The sequence below is a fragment of the Bos indicus genome, chromosome 14 (genome assembly GCF_029378745.1).
Source record: "Bos indicus isolate NIAB-ARS_2022 breed Sahiwal x Tharparkar chromosome 14, NIAB-ARS_B.indTharparkar_mat_pri_1.0, whole genome shotgun sequence".
Taxonomy (NCBI): Eukaryota; Metazoa; Chordata; class Mammalia; order Artiodactyla; family Bovidae; genus Bos; species Bos indicus.
This window is the reverse complement of record NC_091773.1, coordinates 8997854-9010372: the sequence shown is the minus strand read 5'-3', so window position 1 is coordinate 9010372 and position 12519 is coordinate 8997854. Positions and strand designations below refer to the sequence as shown.

The window sequence follows — 12519 nt, the reverse complement described above, 5'->3', positions numbered from 1 at the left end:
AGAGAAGCCTCAGCAATAAGAACCCCATGCACCCCAGCTAGAGAGTAGCCTCTGCTCGCCGCAGCTGGCGAAAAGCCTGTGTAGTGACGAAGACCCAGCATGGCCAAAAATAAATCAGTACAATTAGAAAAAAAAAAAAAGTAGATAAAGTGGAACCAGGGCTAAGGGAGCCAGAGAAAGAAACCGATGCCTGGGGTGTTGGGAGACTTCTAAACAAGGTGACACTTGAGCTGGTTCTGGAAGGACCAGTTCAGGCTTAATGTCTGAATGGAGGGAAAAGGAATCTGGGGAGGGAAGAACAGCATGTGCAAAGGCACCGAGGCGCGAATGAGGATGGAGTATTGCAGAAGTCACACCTTGGTCAAAGCGGCAAAAGAGTTGAGTATGTGAAGGAATCCAGGGCCATGGAGCAGGTGATGGGGTCACGAAATTACAGCCCTTGAACCAAATCTGACCTAGAGGTAACCTTTACTTGGTCCACAAACTAAGAAACTAGATTTTACACCAAAATCCATGATTCCCCTTTGCTATTAACAGAAAAGGGAAAGCCAGGACTCTTATTCTCTCATATGACAACAGTCAGGTGGAGCAGTGGCTGTTCCCTTTGAACAGCCATGGACTTTCAAATTGGCCAGATTCTCCAAACTGCGACTTTACTCCTGGTATCATCCACCTGGCTCTCACTGGCATCGGACGCTTGACCTTCTGCTGCCCCTGGAAAACAGTGCTAAGGAGTTTGGCCCTATTTCTGGGGGCAAGGCAGACCTGGCCACAGGGGACAAAGTCATGAAGACCCAGGTCATTAACTTTGAGTCCCCTCTCCTGAGAGAGCTGACCACAAACTAGTTATGAACAGACACCATCAAAATGTTCTCTGGTCTCTGGAGTCAGTTTCCTAGAACTCAGCTTTCCCTTCCCTCCTGCCCTCCCAGTTCTCAAACCCATCTGTAACAATGCTGTCCTGGGAAGCGAGTCTAAATGCCTCTATCCAATTTTACCAAGGGATTCTTCCACCCCAGAACTCCTCAGCTTGGCGGTCCTTTGGCTCTTGGTTTTCCTGGCCATCCAGGGATGTCTGTGTCTGTCCCGAAGGCAGCTGGCCATTTCCACATGCTGCTCGGGAGAACCTACTGAATCATATCACGTCTTCAGGCACCGCTGACCCACCACCCTGCTGGGCAGGCATGCCGGGCAGCATGTGATGTCTCGGGAAAGAAAGACTCAAGTCAAGAGGACAGCAGGCTTAAAATACTCCCAGACAGAGCTATCAATCGCCCCCGAGGGAGGCGGGCAGGCCTGAATTTTCTCTCAGCAGATATCCTGTTGATCCATAGCATTTAAACCTATGAAGGAAACCGATGAGATGAGTATCAATAAGCCCAGGCTACAGACTTGCCATATCAGTGCTTATGAAACTCACGGAGGCAGCACTGACCACAAAGCACTCATGGGCTAAATTTATTCTTTATATCTACTATGCATCACACCTACTATGAGCTCATCCTCAAAGACCTCACCCTCTACTAAGAAATGCAGTGACTTCCCCGGAGGTCCAGTGGTTAAGAATCTGCCTTGCAATGCGGTGGATGAGCGTTCAATCCCTTAGTCAGGGAACTAAGATCCCACACGTGGCGCCCGTGTGCCACGACTAGAGTCTGTGCACCACAGCGAAGATGTCCCATACCACAACTAATACCCAATGCAGCCAAATAAATAAATAATGCTAAATGTATAAAAAAGAAATGTAAGCAACTAAACAGATAACTGCTATACAATGCAAAAGGTACACTGGCTGAGATATTGACTAAGTATAATGGTGACAAGCCTTCAAGACTTTGCTTGGGGATTATTCAGACTTCGTGGAGGAGGCGAGTTGAACTGGATTTTGAAGGATGACTAGGAGCGGCGGGCTGAGAGGCTGAGAAGGGTATCTGGGCAGAGGAAGCAGTTGTGGTATAGAGCTGAGTGTCTTTGGGGCCAGTGAGAACGGGGTTCCTGACCTGACTCCATCACTTACCAGCCAAATCAAAGGGCTCAGTTTTCTCGTTTCTAAAATGCAGATAATAGAAAGAACTTCTTTTAGGGCTATTTATCTAATAGACTAACCTTAGCCTCTAATTCAAGTGCAAATTAATTAAAATTAACAAAGATTAAAAATCCAACCCATTATTCACAATAGTCACAGCTTGATAGTCAAGCTTGATGTGGTAACGGCTACCATCCTGGGCCATGCAGAAGAAAGTTCTGTGGGATGGTGGTGATTTAGAGGCTGAAACTTCTGGGTATAAAGACATAAGTTCCTACTGTATATCACAGGGAACTCTGCTCAGTATTATGCCTGGATGGGAGGGGAATTTGGAGGAGAATGGATACATGTATATGTATGGCTGAGTCCCTTTGCTGTCCACCCGAAACCATCACACCATTGTTAATCAGTTATACTCCACTACAAAATAAAAAGGTTTAAACCAAACAAACAAAAAAACAAAACAGGGGTGGGAAACAACAAAGACTGACTGTATAGCACAGGGAACTATTCCATATCTTGTAATAACCTATAATGGAAAAGGATCTGAAAAAGATATGTGTGTGTGTGTGTGTGTGTGTGTGTGTGTGTTTGACTCACTTTGCTGTATACCTGAAACTAACTCAACACTGTAAATCAACTATACTTCAATAAAAAAAATTTTCTAAGATATACAAATGCTCAATTACATAATACATAATAATGTATTATTTATATATTATAAACTTTTTGTTTATATAATATATATTATATTTATACAATACATATACAATTATGGGCTTCTCTGGTGGCTTAGATGGTAGAGTCTGCCTGCAGAGAAGGAGACCTAGGTTTGATCCCTGGGTCAGGAAGATCCCCTGGAGAAGGGAATGGTAACCCACTCCAGTATTATTGCCTGGAGAATCCCATGGACAGAGGAGCCTGGTGGGCTACAGTCCATGGGTCACAAAGAGTCAGACACGACTTAGTGACTAACACTTTCACACTTCATACAATTATAACTTCCAAAGGCCTAGAGCAGTTAATCCCAAAGTGTGAAATGATTTGAGGAAAGAGTGGTAGATTCTGGGGACACAGATGAAGAGGAATTTTAATGTCAATTGGGAAATGGAGAAACAAGGGAGGGGATGAAGAAAGGAAGGGGGTTAGGCATGCAAGTAAGGATGCTGGTTCCCCACATTTGCCCCCGTCCTGCCCAGTGCCTGGGAGGCTGATCTCTGCAGACTGCCGCGCCAGGGCTCCCTTGCTGCTGCTTTCTGGTACTGTTTGGCTAATGGGAGTGAGAAATAAAACAGAAACCAATTAGCAAAATGAACGATGACCCTAAGAAAGGATAAACTGAACCAGACCTGACATGCAACACAAATTAACCTCAAAGCATTTTAAAATCAACTCATTCAGTCCCATACATTCTAAGATATGACCACAAACTGATACAACACTGAACTCAGTTCTAGAGATAAGACCACACTGACTGTCCCAGGAACCCACCAAGTTCCTAAATTCTGGTCAGTCTCTGTCCAGAGTATGCTGACTGCCATCTGCTCTGACACTCTCCTATGGCTCACTCCACCTCCACAACCAGACAAGGACCTTCCCTAATGCCTCTCCTTTGATGGTCTGGACATTCTGTTTCAGGGCTATTTTTAATCAAGTCCAGCAACACGCTTTCCTCCTCATGTCCCCTCATCCTGGGGGTGGTTACAGTTTCTGCAGTTGCCAACCTCTGGGGCCCTCAGTATTCCTCCTTTGTTCCCTTAACTCTGCCCGTGGTCAACATAATAACCCTTCATTCAGTGGTCTTTATTTGTGGGCTAATGGAGTTTCTTGACATTGGACAGTGCAAATTACTATTTGCTGTTGGTGCTATTGTTGTTCAGTCATTGAATTATGTCCAACTCCAACTCTTTTGTGATCCCCTGGACTGTAGCCCACCAGGCTCCTTCATCCATGGGATTTTCCAGGCAAGAATACTGGAGTGGGTTGCCATTTCCTTCTTCAAGGGATCCTCCCCACCCACGGATTGAACCCCTGCCTCCTGCATTGGCAGGCAGATTCTTTACCACTGAGCCGCCAGGGAAACCCAAATCTCTAATTTATTGCCAAGCAATGTGCTAAGCTGACCTCCCTGGGTTGTCTCTTTACACCTGCAAAATAGGCTCTCATTTTATAGATGAGAAAACTGAGTCATGAGGCTGAATGACTCAACCAAGGCCACATCAATCAAAGCACAGCGCGGGAACACACACCATTCCCATTCTGACATCTGTGTTCTTTCTGCCATTCTGCACAGAACCCAAGTGTGGGTATTTGAAAAAAATGGTTCTTTCTTCCCCTCAAATGAATGTTCTGTTGGCTTCTGGAGGTTGTTCCCAGCCTGTCTGTGTTTTTGTTTTTTTGTGCTCTCTCCCAGTCCTGGCAATACTTTCCATTAAGCTTTCACAGCTTCCCTTCAGAAACTGACATATTTCTTTTACTTCTTCTAAGAAGAAGCTAGCCAAAGAAATCATTCACTTTCCTGGCAGTTCTGACTGTCCATCTCAAATTGGCTTCAGCGCTGGCAGAGGCCAGGAGCCCAGAGACACAGAGGCCATCTGATGACTTTCAAGGAGGGCAGGGTGCCACCCCCAGAGCCTCAGAGAGGTCTTTCTATCCAATACACAAATCTGTTTCCAATTGCATATGCAAAGGTGTGACAGAGGCAAATAATACCAATATATGCACATTCTGAATTCAAACCAGGGAGGAATTACTATAGGCATCAGACCAACTAGGAAGAGTTAGTGTGAAGCAGAAGTTGGGCTTCCCAGGTGGCACTAGTGGTAAAGACCTGTTTGCCAATGCAAGAGACATAAGAGACATGGGTTCACTCCCTGGATAAGGAAGATCCCCTGGAGGAGGGCAGGGGAACCCACTCCAGTATTCTTGCCTGGAGAATTCCAAGGACAGAGAAGCCTGGGAGGCTACAGTCCACAGGGTGACAAAGAATCAGACACGACTGAAGGGATCAAGTACACGCACAGATTAATGTAAAGGGTAACAGAATCTTCCTGGAGAGATGGAACTGGTAACCTCAGAAAGACTGATATTCAGGGGGAGAGTCTCGTAAATGAGATCCCTTAGGTCTTGCTGACATACACATTGCTCTCGGGGAAGAAGATAAGGGAATATTACCTGACTTAGCAAAGGTAGGCCCTTGACAGCAACCTTTATATCTTGAACTGGGAAGTGATGAAATAATCTGCACGAAGAGTCCCTGGGATTCTAGATAAGAATAATCCAAGACAAGACACAAAGTGGCTCAGAGGCTGGGGGGAGTCTTGGTCAGTGACACTCATTTAATATGTGAACCACAGAATTTGTGGGGGGAGGTTGGTACCATATTACATGCAGCTTGTTGGAGGCTCAGTGGTAAAGACTCTGCCTGCCAATGCAGGAGACGCAGGTTTGGTCCCTGGCTCAGGAAGATCCTCTGGAGAAGGAAATGGCAACTCATTCCAGTATCCTTGCCTGGGAAATCCCATGGAGAGAGGAGCTTGGTGGGTTACAGTCTATGGGGTTGCAGAGTCACACACGACTTAGTGATTAAACAACAAAATAACAAAAACTTAATCCAGTCATAGATTTATTCTTCATCAATCAATGAGTGAGAACATAAGCATGGAATTAAAGAGGTGCAACCTTGGAAGCCGAGTTTACAACATCTTGAAAGCAAGCCTAGGATTTGGGCCAGCAATAGCTCCTACCCAGTGTAAACAAGCAGCCACTGGACAGCACAGGACTTGTGTTCAACAGTGACACCACGTGGCAGTGAGGAGTTACAGCAAGTACGGACTGAGAAGCTGTTTCAATTTCTCCTCCCACAGGCAACATTAAGCGCTCCACTGGCTCGTTTTTGAGCTATATAAGCCCTTTGAGATTATGACTAATTCAAGGTAGACTTACTGGTCTTCTTGGTAATAAATAATAAACTGGGAAGGTAGAAGTGAAGTAGGTTGTAACAATCACTTTGGGAAACTCAGAGCTTAATTCTAGGGGTGTCACCTGCTGCCTGTAACTTGGACCAAATCACTTCGTTTCTCTGGGCTTAGTCATCTCATGTTCTAAACATCTTTTCCAGATCCAAGGCTCATCAGAAGACTGCAAGCTCTGTAATAACAGGGCCAATGTTTTGCTCATCACAGAATTCCCAGAGTCCAATGCACGACACAATGCACTCACTCATAAGTGCTCATTTAACAACAAAGTTAATGATCTGTCCCTCAGTGACGTTAGCCTTGAGGCAAATGTAAAAGAAAAATCCGCTTTGGACCAAGATATCGGTCACTTACAGATTTATAGTGGTGCTGAATACATGGAAGACACTGATAAATGTCCATCTCTTTATCTGCCCCTTCCGCTTCCTGTCTTCGCAACTGTTAATGTAATTTTTAGTGTCATACATTAACATTACTGAGCATGAAGGGAGAGATATAAATGATCTTATTCAGAGGCATTTAAATTTTTTTAAAGGCCAAATAGTCCTATCTTGTAAAAAGGAAAAGCCTAGAGGAAAGTACAATATGTAAAACACTTTTAGTCAAAGCTATTCTAATCGGCTGTGTAAGAAAGCAGAAGCGTCTGTGATTGGCAGGGTCAGAAGGGGTGGGACATCCATGACTGGCAGGCTAAGAAGGGCAAGCGCTTTGGCCATGGGTCCGCTCCCTTCTCTCCATCCCGGGGGCCGAACCTGCTTGGAGAGTGCTTTGAACTCTACTGAACACAGCTGGAAAACTGCTCTTCTAATTCAAGCCTTAAGTTTCACAGCTGAGGAAATAGAAGATCAGAGAAGTTACGTGACTCTTGCAGAATCACACATGTCCCCAAGCTTCCCGTAGGGTTGTCTTTATGCTTCCTGGTGACAAAAATGTCTCCATCAGCTTCTTTTCTCCCCAGGCCAGCTGGTTCCTCCCATGAGTGCCTGTTTCCTCCTCTGGCTCCCTGAGGATATCAACACTTGCCTCCTGTCCCAGAAACAAACTCTTAGGCTTCCTGAGATCTTTCAGTGCCAGGCCTGCAAGAAGCCCCAGGCAGGAAGACAAGTGAATAAAGAAAGGCAGGACATTTCCAGGGAACTCAGAGCAGTCCTGGGATTTTGGTTGAAAAAACAGAGAGCTGGACTCTGTGGCTCCACTTGGCTTTGAGTCTGGGTCCCTTGCTTTCTCCATGGTCTCTGGAGTCCCTGGGCTTTCTTTTTTTACCAGTAACTCCAATGATAGTCCTTCCTGGTCCAGTGAGGAGGACAGCAGATGAAAAGATGTCTCAGCATCCATGATGATACTGCGATTGGAGAGAGGCTGCCAGAGCACAGAGATGGGACAATGGACTCACCCTGCTGGGAAAGGATGGGATGGTGGACTCAGCCTGCTGGGAAAGGGCAGGGATGAGGGGCCTGGCAGTTGAGGAAAAACAGACAGGGACAAGCTGGGGAGGCATTTCCAGGAAGAATATATTGATAACTAACAAGGAGAAATGGGAAATCTACTGTTAAGGATTCATATGGGGGCAGGTGTGCAAAATGTAATTCATGTAATTCAAGAACTGCCTGTGTTTATTTTTATAATCATTATTATCATCAATGAAAGCAATAATAACTGCAACAGGTAACATCTACTGAAGCCTTGCAATGGGACAGGTACAGTAATCAACATGGTTTGCTTGTTCATATAAGTTGTATGTCTCACAATAACCCTATGACATAGCAACGGTATCACTCCCATTTTGCAGACAGAGAAATTGAGGCTAAGGGAGGTTAAGTGAATTGCTCAAGATTCCACAGCTAGTTAAGTGGCAGAAACAGGATTCTAGACCAGATCTGTCTGACTCCAGATTCTGAACCGCTAACTATTATCATCTCCCACTGTTCATTCATTCATTCCACAAATATTTATTAAGCCCTACTGTATGCCTGGCACTATTTTATACTTTCTTATGTTGATTCCTGGTATTTGATTTAGAGGCAACTTTCCAGGGGCACAGTGACCTTGTGGAGCCATGCACACACTGGAAGAGGCCCGTGAGCTAAGGAACAATTCATCTCCCCTCTGGCATCCCAAAAAGACTGGCCTGCATTGACAGGTGTGCCTCAGAGGATGAAGCCAGCTTCCAGCATCATTGCCAAGCAAACTGCAACCCCCAATAGCAAGGATCACAAGTCAGAGACCTGGCGACCTTACTGCATTCCAGTTAAAGGAATGAACTGGCAGTCGCATAAGGATTTTTGCAAACAAAAAAGTGAACTAAAGGAGTACAAGCAGGCAGGACAAATTCATATCCTTTTGATCACCAAGTCCTGGAGAACAGGTTCTTCCGTGGCATCTGAATCCCAGCTGTATCATAGAGAACTTGGGGCTGTGAAACTGTAAACTTGGAAGGACCTCAGAACCTTCTAGACCTTTCCAGATGCTGGTGGGTCAGACAGCTGATCACCGTCTCTGCCTCACCCAGCAGGTACTACTCACACCATAATTTCTTTATAATTTTAAAGTCAGCTTTCCTTTCCACTTAAATCCAATTACAACATTAGAAAAGGAAACTTTATATCATAACCTCTAATAGGAAAGTCAGATTCCCTCACGTAAATGAGTTACTATTAGAATAAATGTGCTGGCCCCAGGATGTCATTAAGTTCAAAGCAATCAGAAAACAAAGGTAATAAGTCTATGTGTCACCCACGTTCAGTGGGAAAGGCAATAAGCAGCAGGGTGGGGAGGTACCCTGCCCAGTCCCCCTGAGTGGCTGCTGCCCAGCTGGGACTGGCCACGCCACTTCTGTGTCCTCACCCGGGAATCCTTCCATGGCCATCCTGCTGTTTGATGATTGCCTTTTCTCATTTACTAGCTGCAAGCCTGTCTGAATAGCTGGGCACCCCAGGCTCGTCTCCTCCACCCTACAATCCCCCAGCAGCCATTTCCACTGCGGGCTTCTTTGCGTCTCAGCATGGATCTTTTGTCCATGTCTCTTTCACTCTGTTCTCCATGGAAGTGAGGGACATCATACTCCACCGGGGTCACCATGGTGAGGGTCCAGGCAAGAGTCATCTATCTATAGGAGGAGCAGGCATGATGGGGTGCCAGGAGGTGAACCCCACTGCCTGCGTTGGCTGTCTGCTCATGTAACTAACAGACATGAAGCTAGGCATGTTCCTCAGCTCCCATCCCCATTAAGTGAGGGGTCAGACTGCACAGGCGCCTCTCGAGGCAGGACTGCGTCATAGACACACAGCTACGCATGCTGATTAGGCTGGGGGCCATTCCCCCATTTTTGTATTATGGGCTTGGGGTGACTCAGGCAGGGGGCTATGGAAATTGAGTTCCGAAAGCCCATCTAAAGGTAAGATCCAGGGATGAGGTTTCTGATCCCAGGTCCTACCGACAGCCTGATGATGGAACACAAGGGCTGAGATCAGCAGGACTCCCGGGTGCCTGAAACACATCTAAACATGTGTAAGTGACTCATCGCTCCAACCACTGGATGGCTTGCAGTCACAAAAGCGGAATATGAGCTGAATAGTTTCTATTTTTTTTTAAGGGTTAAAAGTGAATTTGGAAAACTTCATCTGAATAAATCTTGGAATTGATTTTTTGAAAAATTCTTCAGGGTTTATTAAAGTAATGGGTTTTTATCAGAGGACAAATGGTGATCACTTTTGATCATGGGAAGTAGCAAAGATTCACTATGAACAAACTGCATCAGAGTCACTTATGTCTGTATTTAATAAGACATCTAACCTAGCAGTTTAAAGTTATCTATTTAGTCAACAAACCTTTATGGAACATCTATAGTCTTCTTCTACGACTGAAAGACTTTCACTTCACTTCACTCCTTATCAAAACACAAAAAAGGACCCAGAAAACAGGCAAAATTTCCTACTTCATAACCACACTAAAAACCAAAAAGGGTAAGTTGACTTTGCCAGAGTTAGTAGAGACTCTTCATTAACAATGTTCAGTGAATTCAAACGTGTAAAGTGCTTGGCACATAGAAACACTAATTGTTCACTGTTATTCATTTCAAGTCGAAGGAGCTGGACTGAGAAACCATACTGGTGACCTTGGCAGACAGTGTCTTAGGAAAGAGAGGCCTGACCAGCCTGAAATGTGCAAAAAGGAGCAACGGGTTGAACAGTGTCCCTCACAATTCATGTGCACCCAGGACTTCAGAATCCAAAGATGTGGCTGGTTAAGATGAGCAGGGCACTCCCCTGGTGGTCCAGTGGTTAAGAATCTGCCTTGCAATGCAGGGGATGTGGGTTTGATCCATGGTCAAGGAACTAAGAACCCACATGCCACAGAGCAACTAAACCCAAGAGTCACAACTACTGAGCCCATGCTCTCCAGAGCCTACACAGCACAGCTACAGCATCCACGCACTGCAAGGAAAGATCCTGCGTGCCGCCACTGAGACCCGACTCAGCCAAATAAATAAATAAAATCTATACAAAGAATGGCGTCTGAACTACAAAACACAGGATGGATTTTAAAAAAGATAAGTTCACACTGGATTAGGCTGGGCCCTAAATTCAATGACTGGCTTCCCAGGTGGCGCTAGTGGTAAAGAGTCTGGCTGCCAATGCAGGAGATGCAAGAGTTGCAGGTTCGATCCCTGGGTCGGGGAGATGCCCTGGAGTAGGAAATGGCACCCTACTCCAGTATTCTTGCCTGGAAAATTCCATGGCCAGAGAAGCCTGGAGGGCTACAGTCCATGGGGTTGCAAACAGTTGGAAACGACTGAGCCCATAGACAAAAAATTCAATGACTGGTGTCCTTATAAAGTGAGGAGAGACAAAACACACAGGCAAGAGGCCATGTGAAGATCGAGGCAGAGACTGGGGGTGATGTATCTACCAGCCAAGGAACACTGAGAAATGCTGGCAGCTACCAGAAGCAGCAAGAGGCAAGGCAGGATTCTTCCCTGCAGCCTTCAGAGGGAGCATGGCCCTGCCCACACCTTGATTTCAGACCTCCAGCCTCCAAAACAGTGAGATAATAAATGCTTGTTGTTTTAAGCCACCCAGGTTGCAGCACTTGCCTACTGTACCCTAGGAAACTGCACAGGAGACACTGAACCCTCCTCTCTGCTGGCAGAGAAGCAGGCTCTGCATCCCAGATAAGTGGGCAGCCCCCTGTCTGCTTGTATGTGCTGCTTTATGACTCGGTCGACGTTGCATTCTGTCACTTTCTTCTCCCAATATTTTCATCTCCAGGGAAAAGACAAAGCAGAGAGCATCCTGGGGGATGCGGTTACTGCAGGAGAAACACGCCACTGGGGATGGAGACAGGAACAGTTTGGGGGCTTCGTTCCTGGGTCTTGGGACTCTTCGTGGGCTGCACCACTGCAGATGGACAGAAAGCTTAGGCTGCCTGGGAACGGAAGCTCCCAGTTCATCAACACTGCACAGTGAATGCCTGTAAGACCAGCCCTAGGGCCAGAGAGGGCTGTGCACACCAGACTCCCAGGTGCCCCCCTGCCATCGCTCACGTGGCAGCGGGCAAGGCCACAGGCAGGCCATGGAAGTCTGCCTGTTGCCAAACACCAGCCTGGAGAGACACCCCTTATCTGGACATGAATAAAGAGGAGGAAATAGCAAAAACAAAGCCCACAAAAAGAACAGCATGACCAGAGTGGAAGAGAATGTTATCCGGAAGTCTCTACAAAGAGGACACCTCTGGCAAAAGGGAGACTGAATGGTATTTTAGAAAAGTAGAAAGGGCTTTTGCAAAAGGACGTCAGAGAACCTAGCTTCTATGAACACAGGAACAGGGAATTACAAGATCATTTGCAATGAGAGAAGAACTGAGTATGTCCAAAGGTAAATATCTCCATGAAGAAGACGGCTGAAAAAATCCTTCAGAAAAATAGTAGTATGTGGACTGCAGAAGAAGATGCCAAAGGAATAACCTACAAGGACTAAACTGGGTTTATATCAGGGTTCAAAATCAGCAAATCATTTCATTATTTGAATTGGTAAATCTTTTGATCAAATTTACTGTCCATTCTTGAAATAAAAAAATCTAGTAAACCAAAAATGGAAGAGTATTTTGTTGACCTGAGAAACAGTCTGAGTGGTGAGCTATGACATGGGGATTCAACTAACGGCATGCACAAGGACCCACAGTATCATCAAAGTAATTTAATATTATCCCTTTAAAAGGCGTAGTCAGGGGAATTTGAAACCAGAAATAGTTCGTGCTTTTGCGTGTCCCATTACTAACACGACCGTCTACCTCCAGTAATGGCAAGAGGAATATCCAATGGAGCCTCAAAAGGACTCAACGTTGGTGAACACTTTACATAAAGTTGCTAGTTGAATCTTCACAATAACCTTAATGAGGCAGGTGCAATCATTATACTCAATAAACAAATAAGGAAAATGAAAAACCAAGAGGTCGGTTTGCTCCAGATAATGGTAAGTTGAGAGCCAGACACACTGGCTCTGAAATCCATGTCTGGAT

The 12519-nt window shown here is 45.6% G+C and overlaps 1 protein-coding gene across 2 annotated transcripts in view; it reads right to left on the bottom strand.

Annotated features, from left to right (window-relative positions):
* KCNQ3 (potassium voltage-gated channel subfamily Q member 3) overlaps positions 1–12519 on the bottom strand; it is a 300675-nt gene that overhangs the window by 141777 nt on the left and 146379 nt on the right. The gene's annotated exons all lie outside the window — the stretch shown is intronic.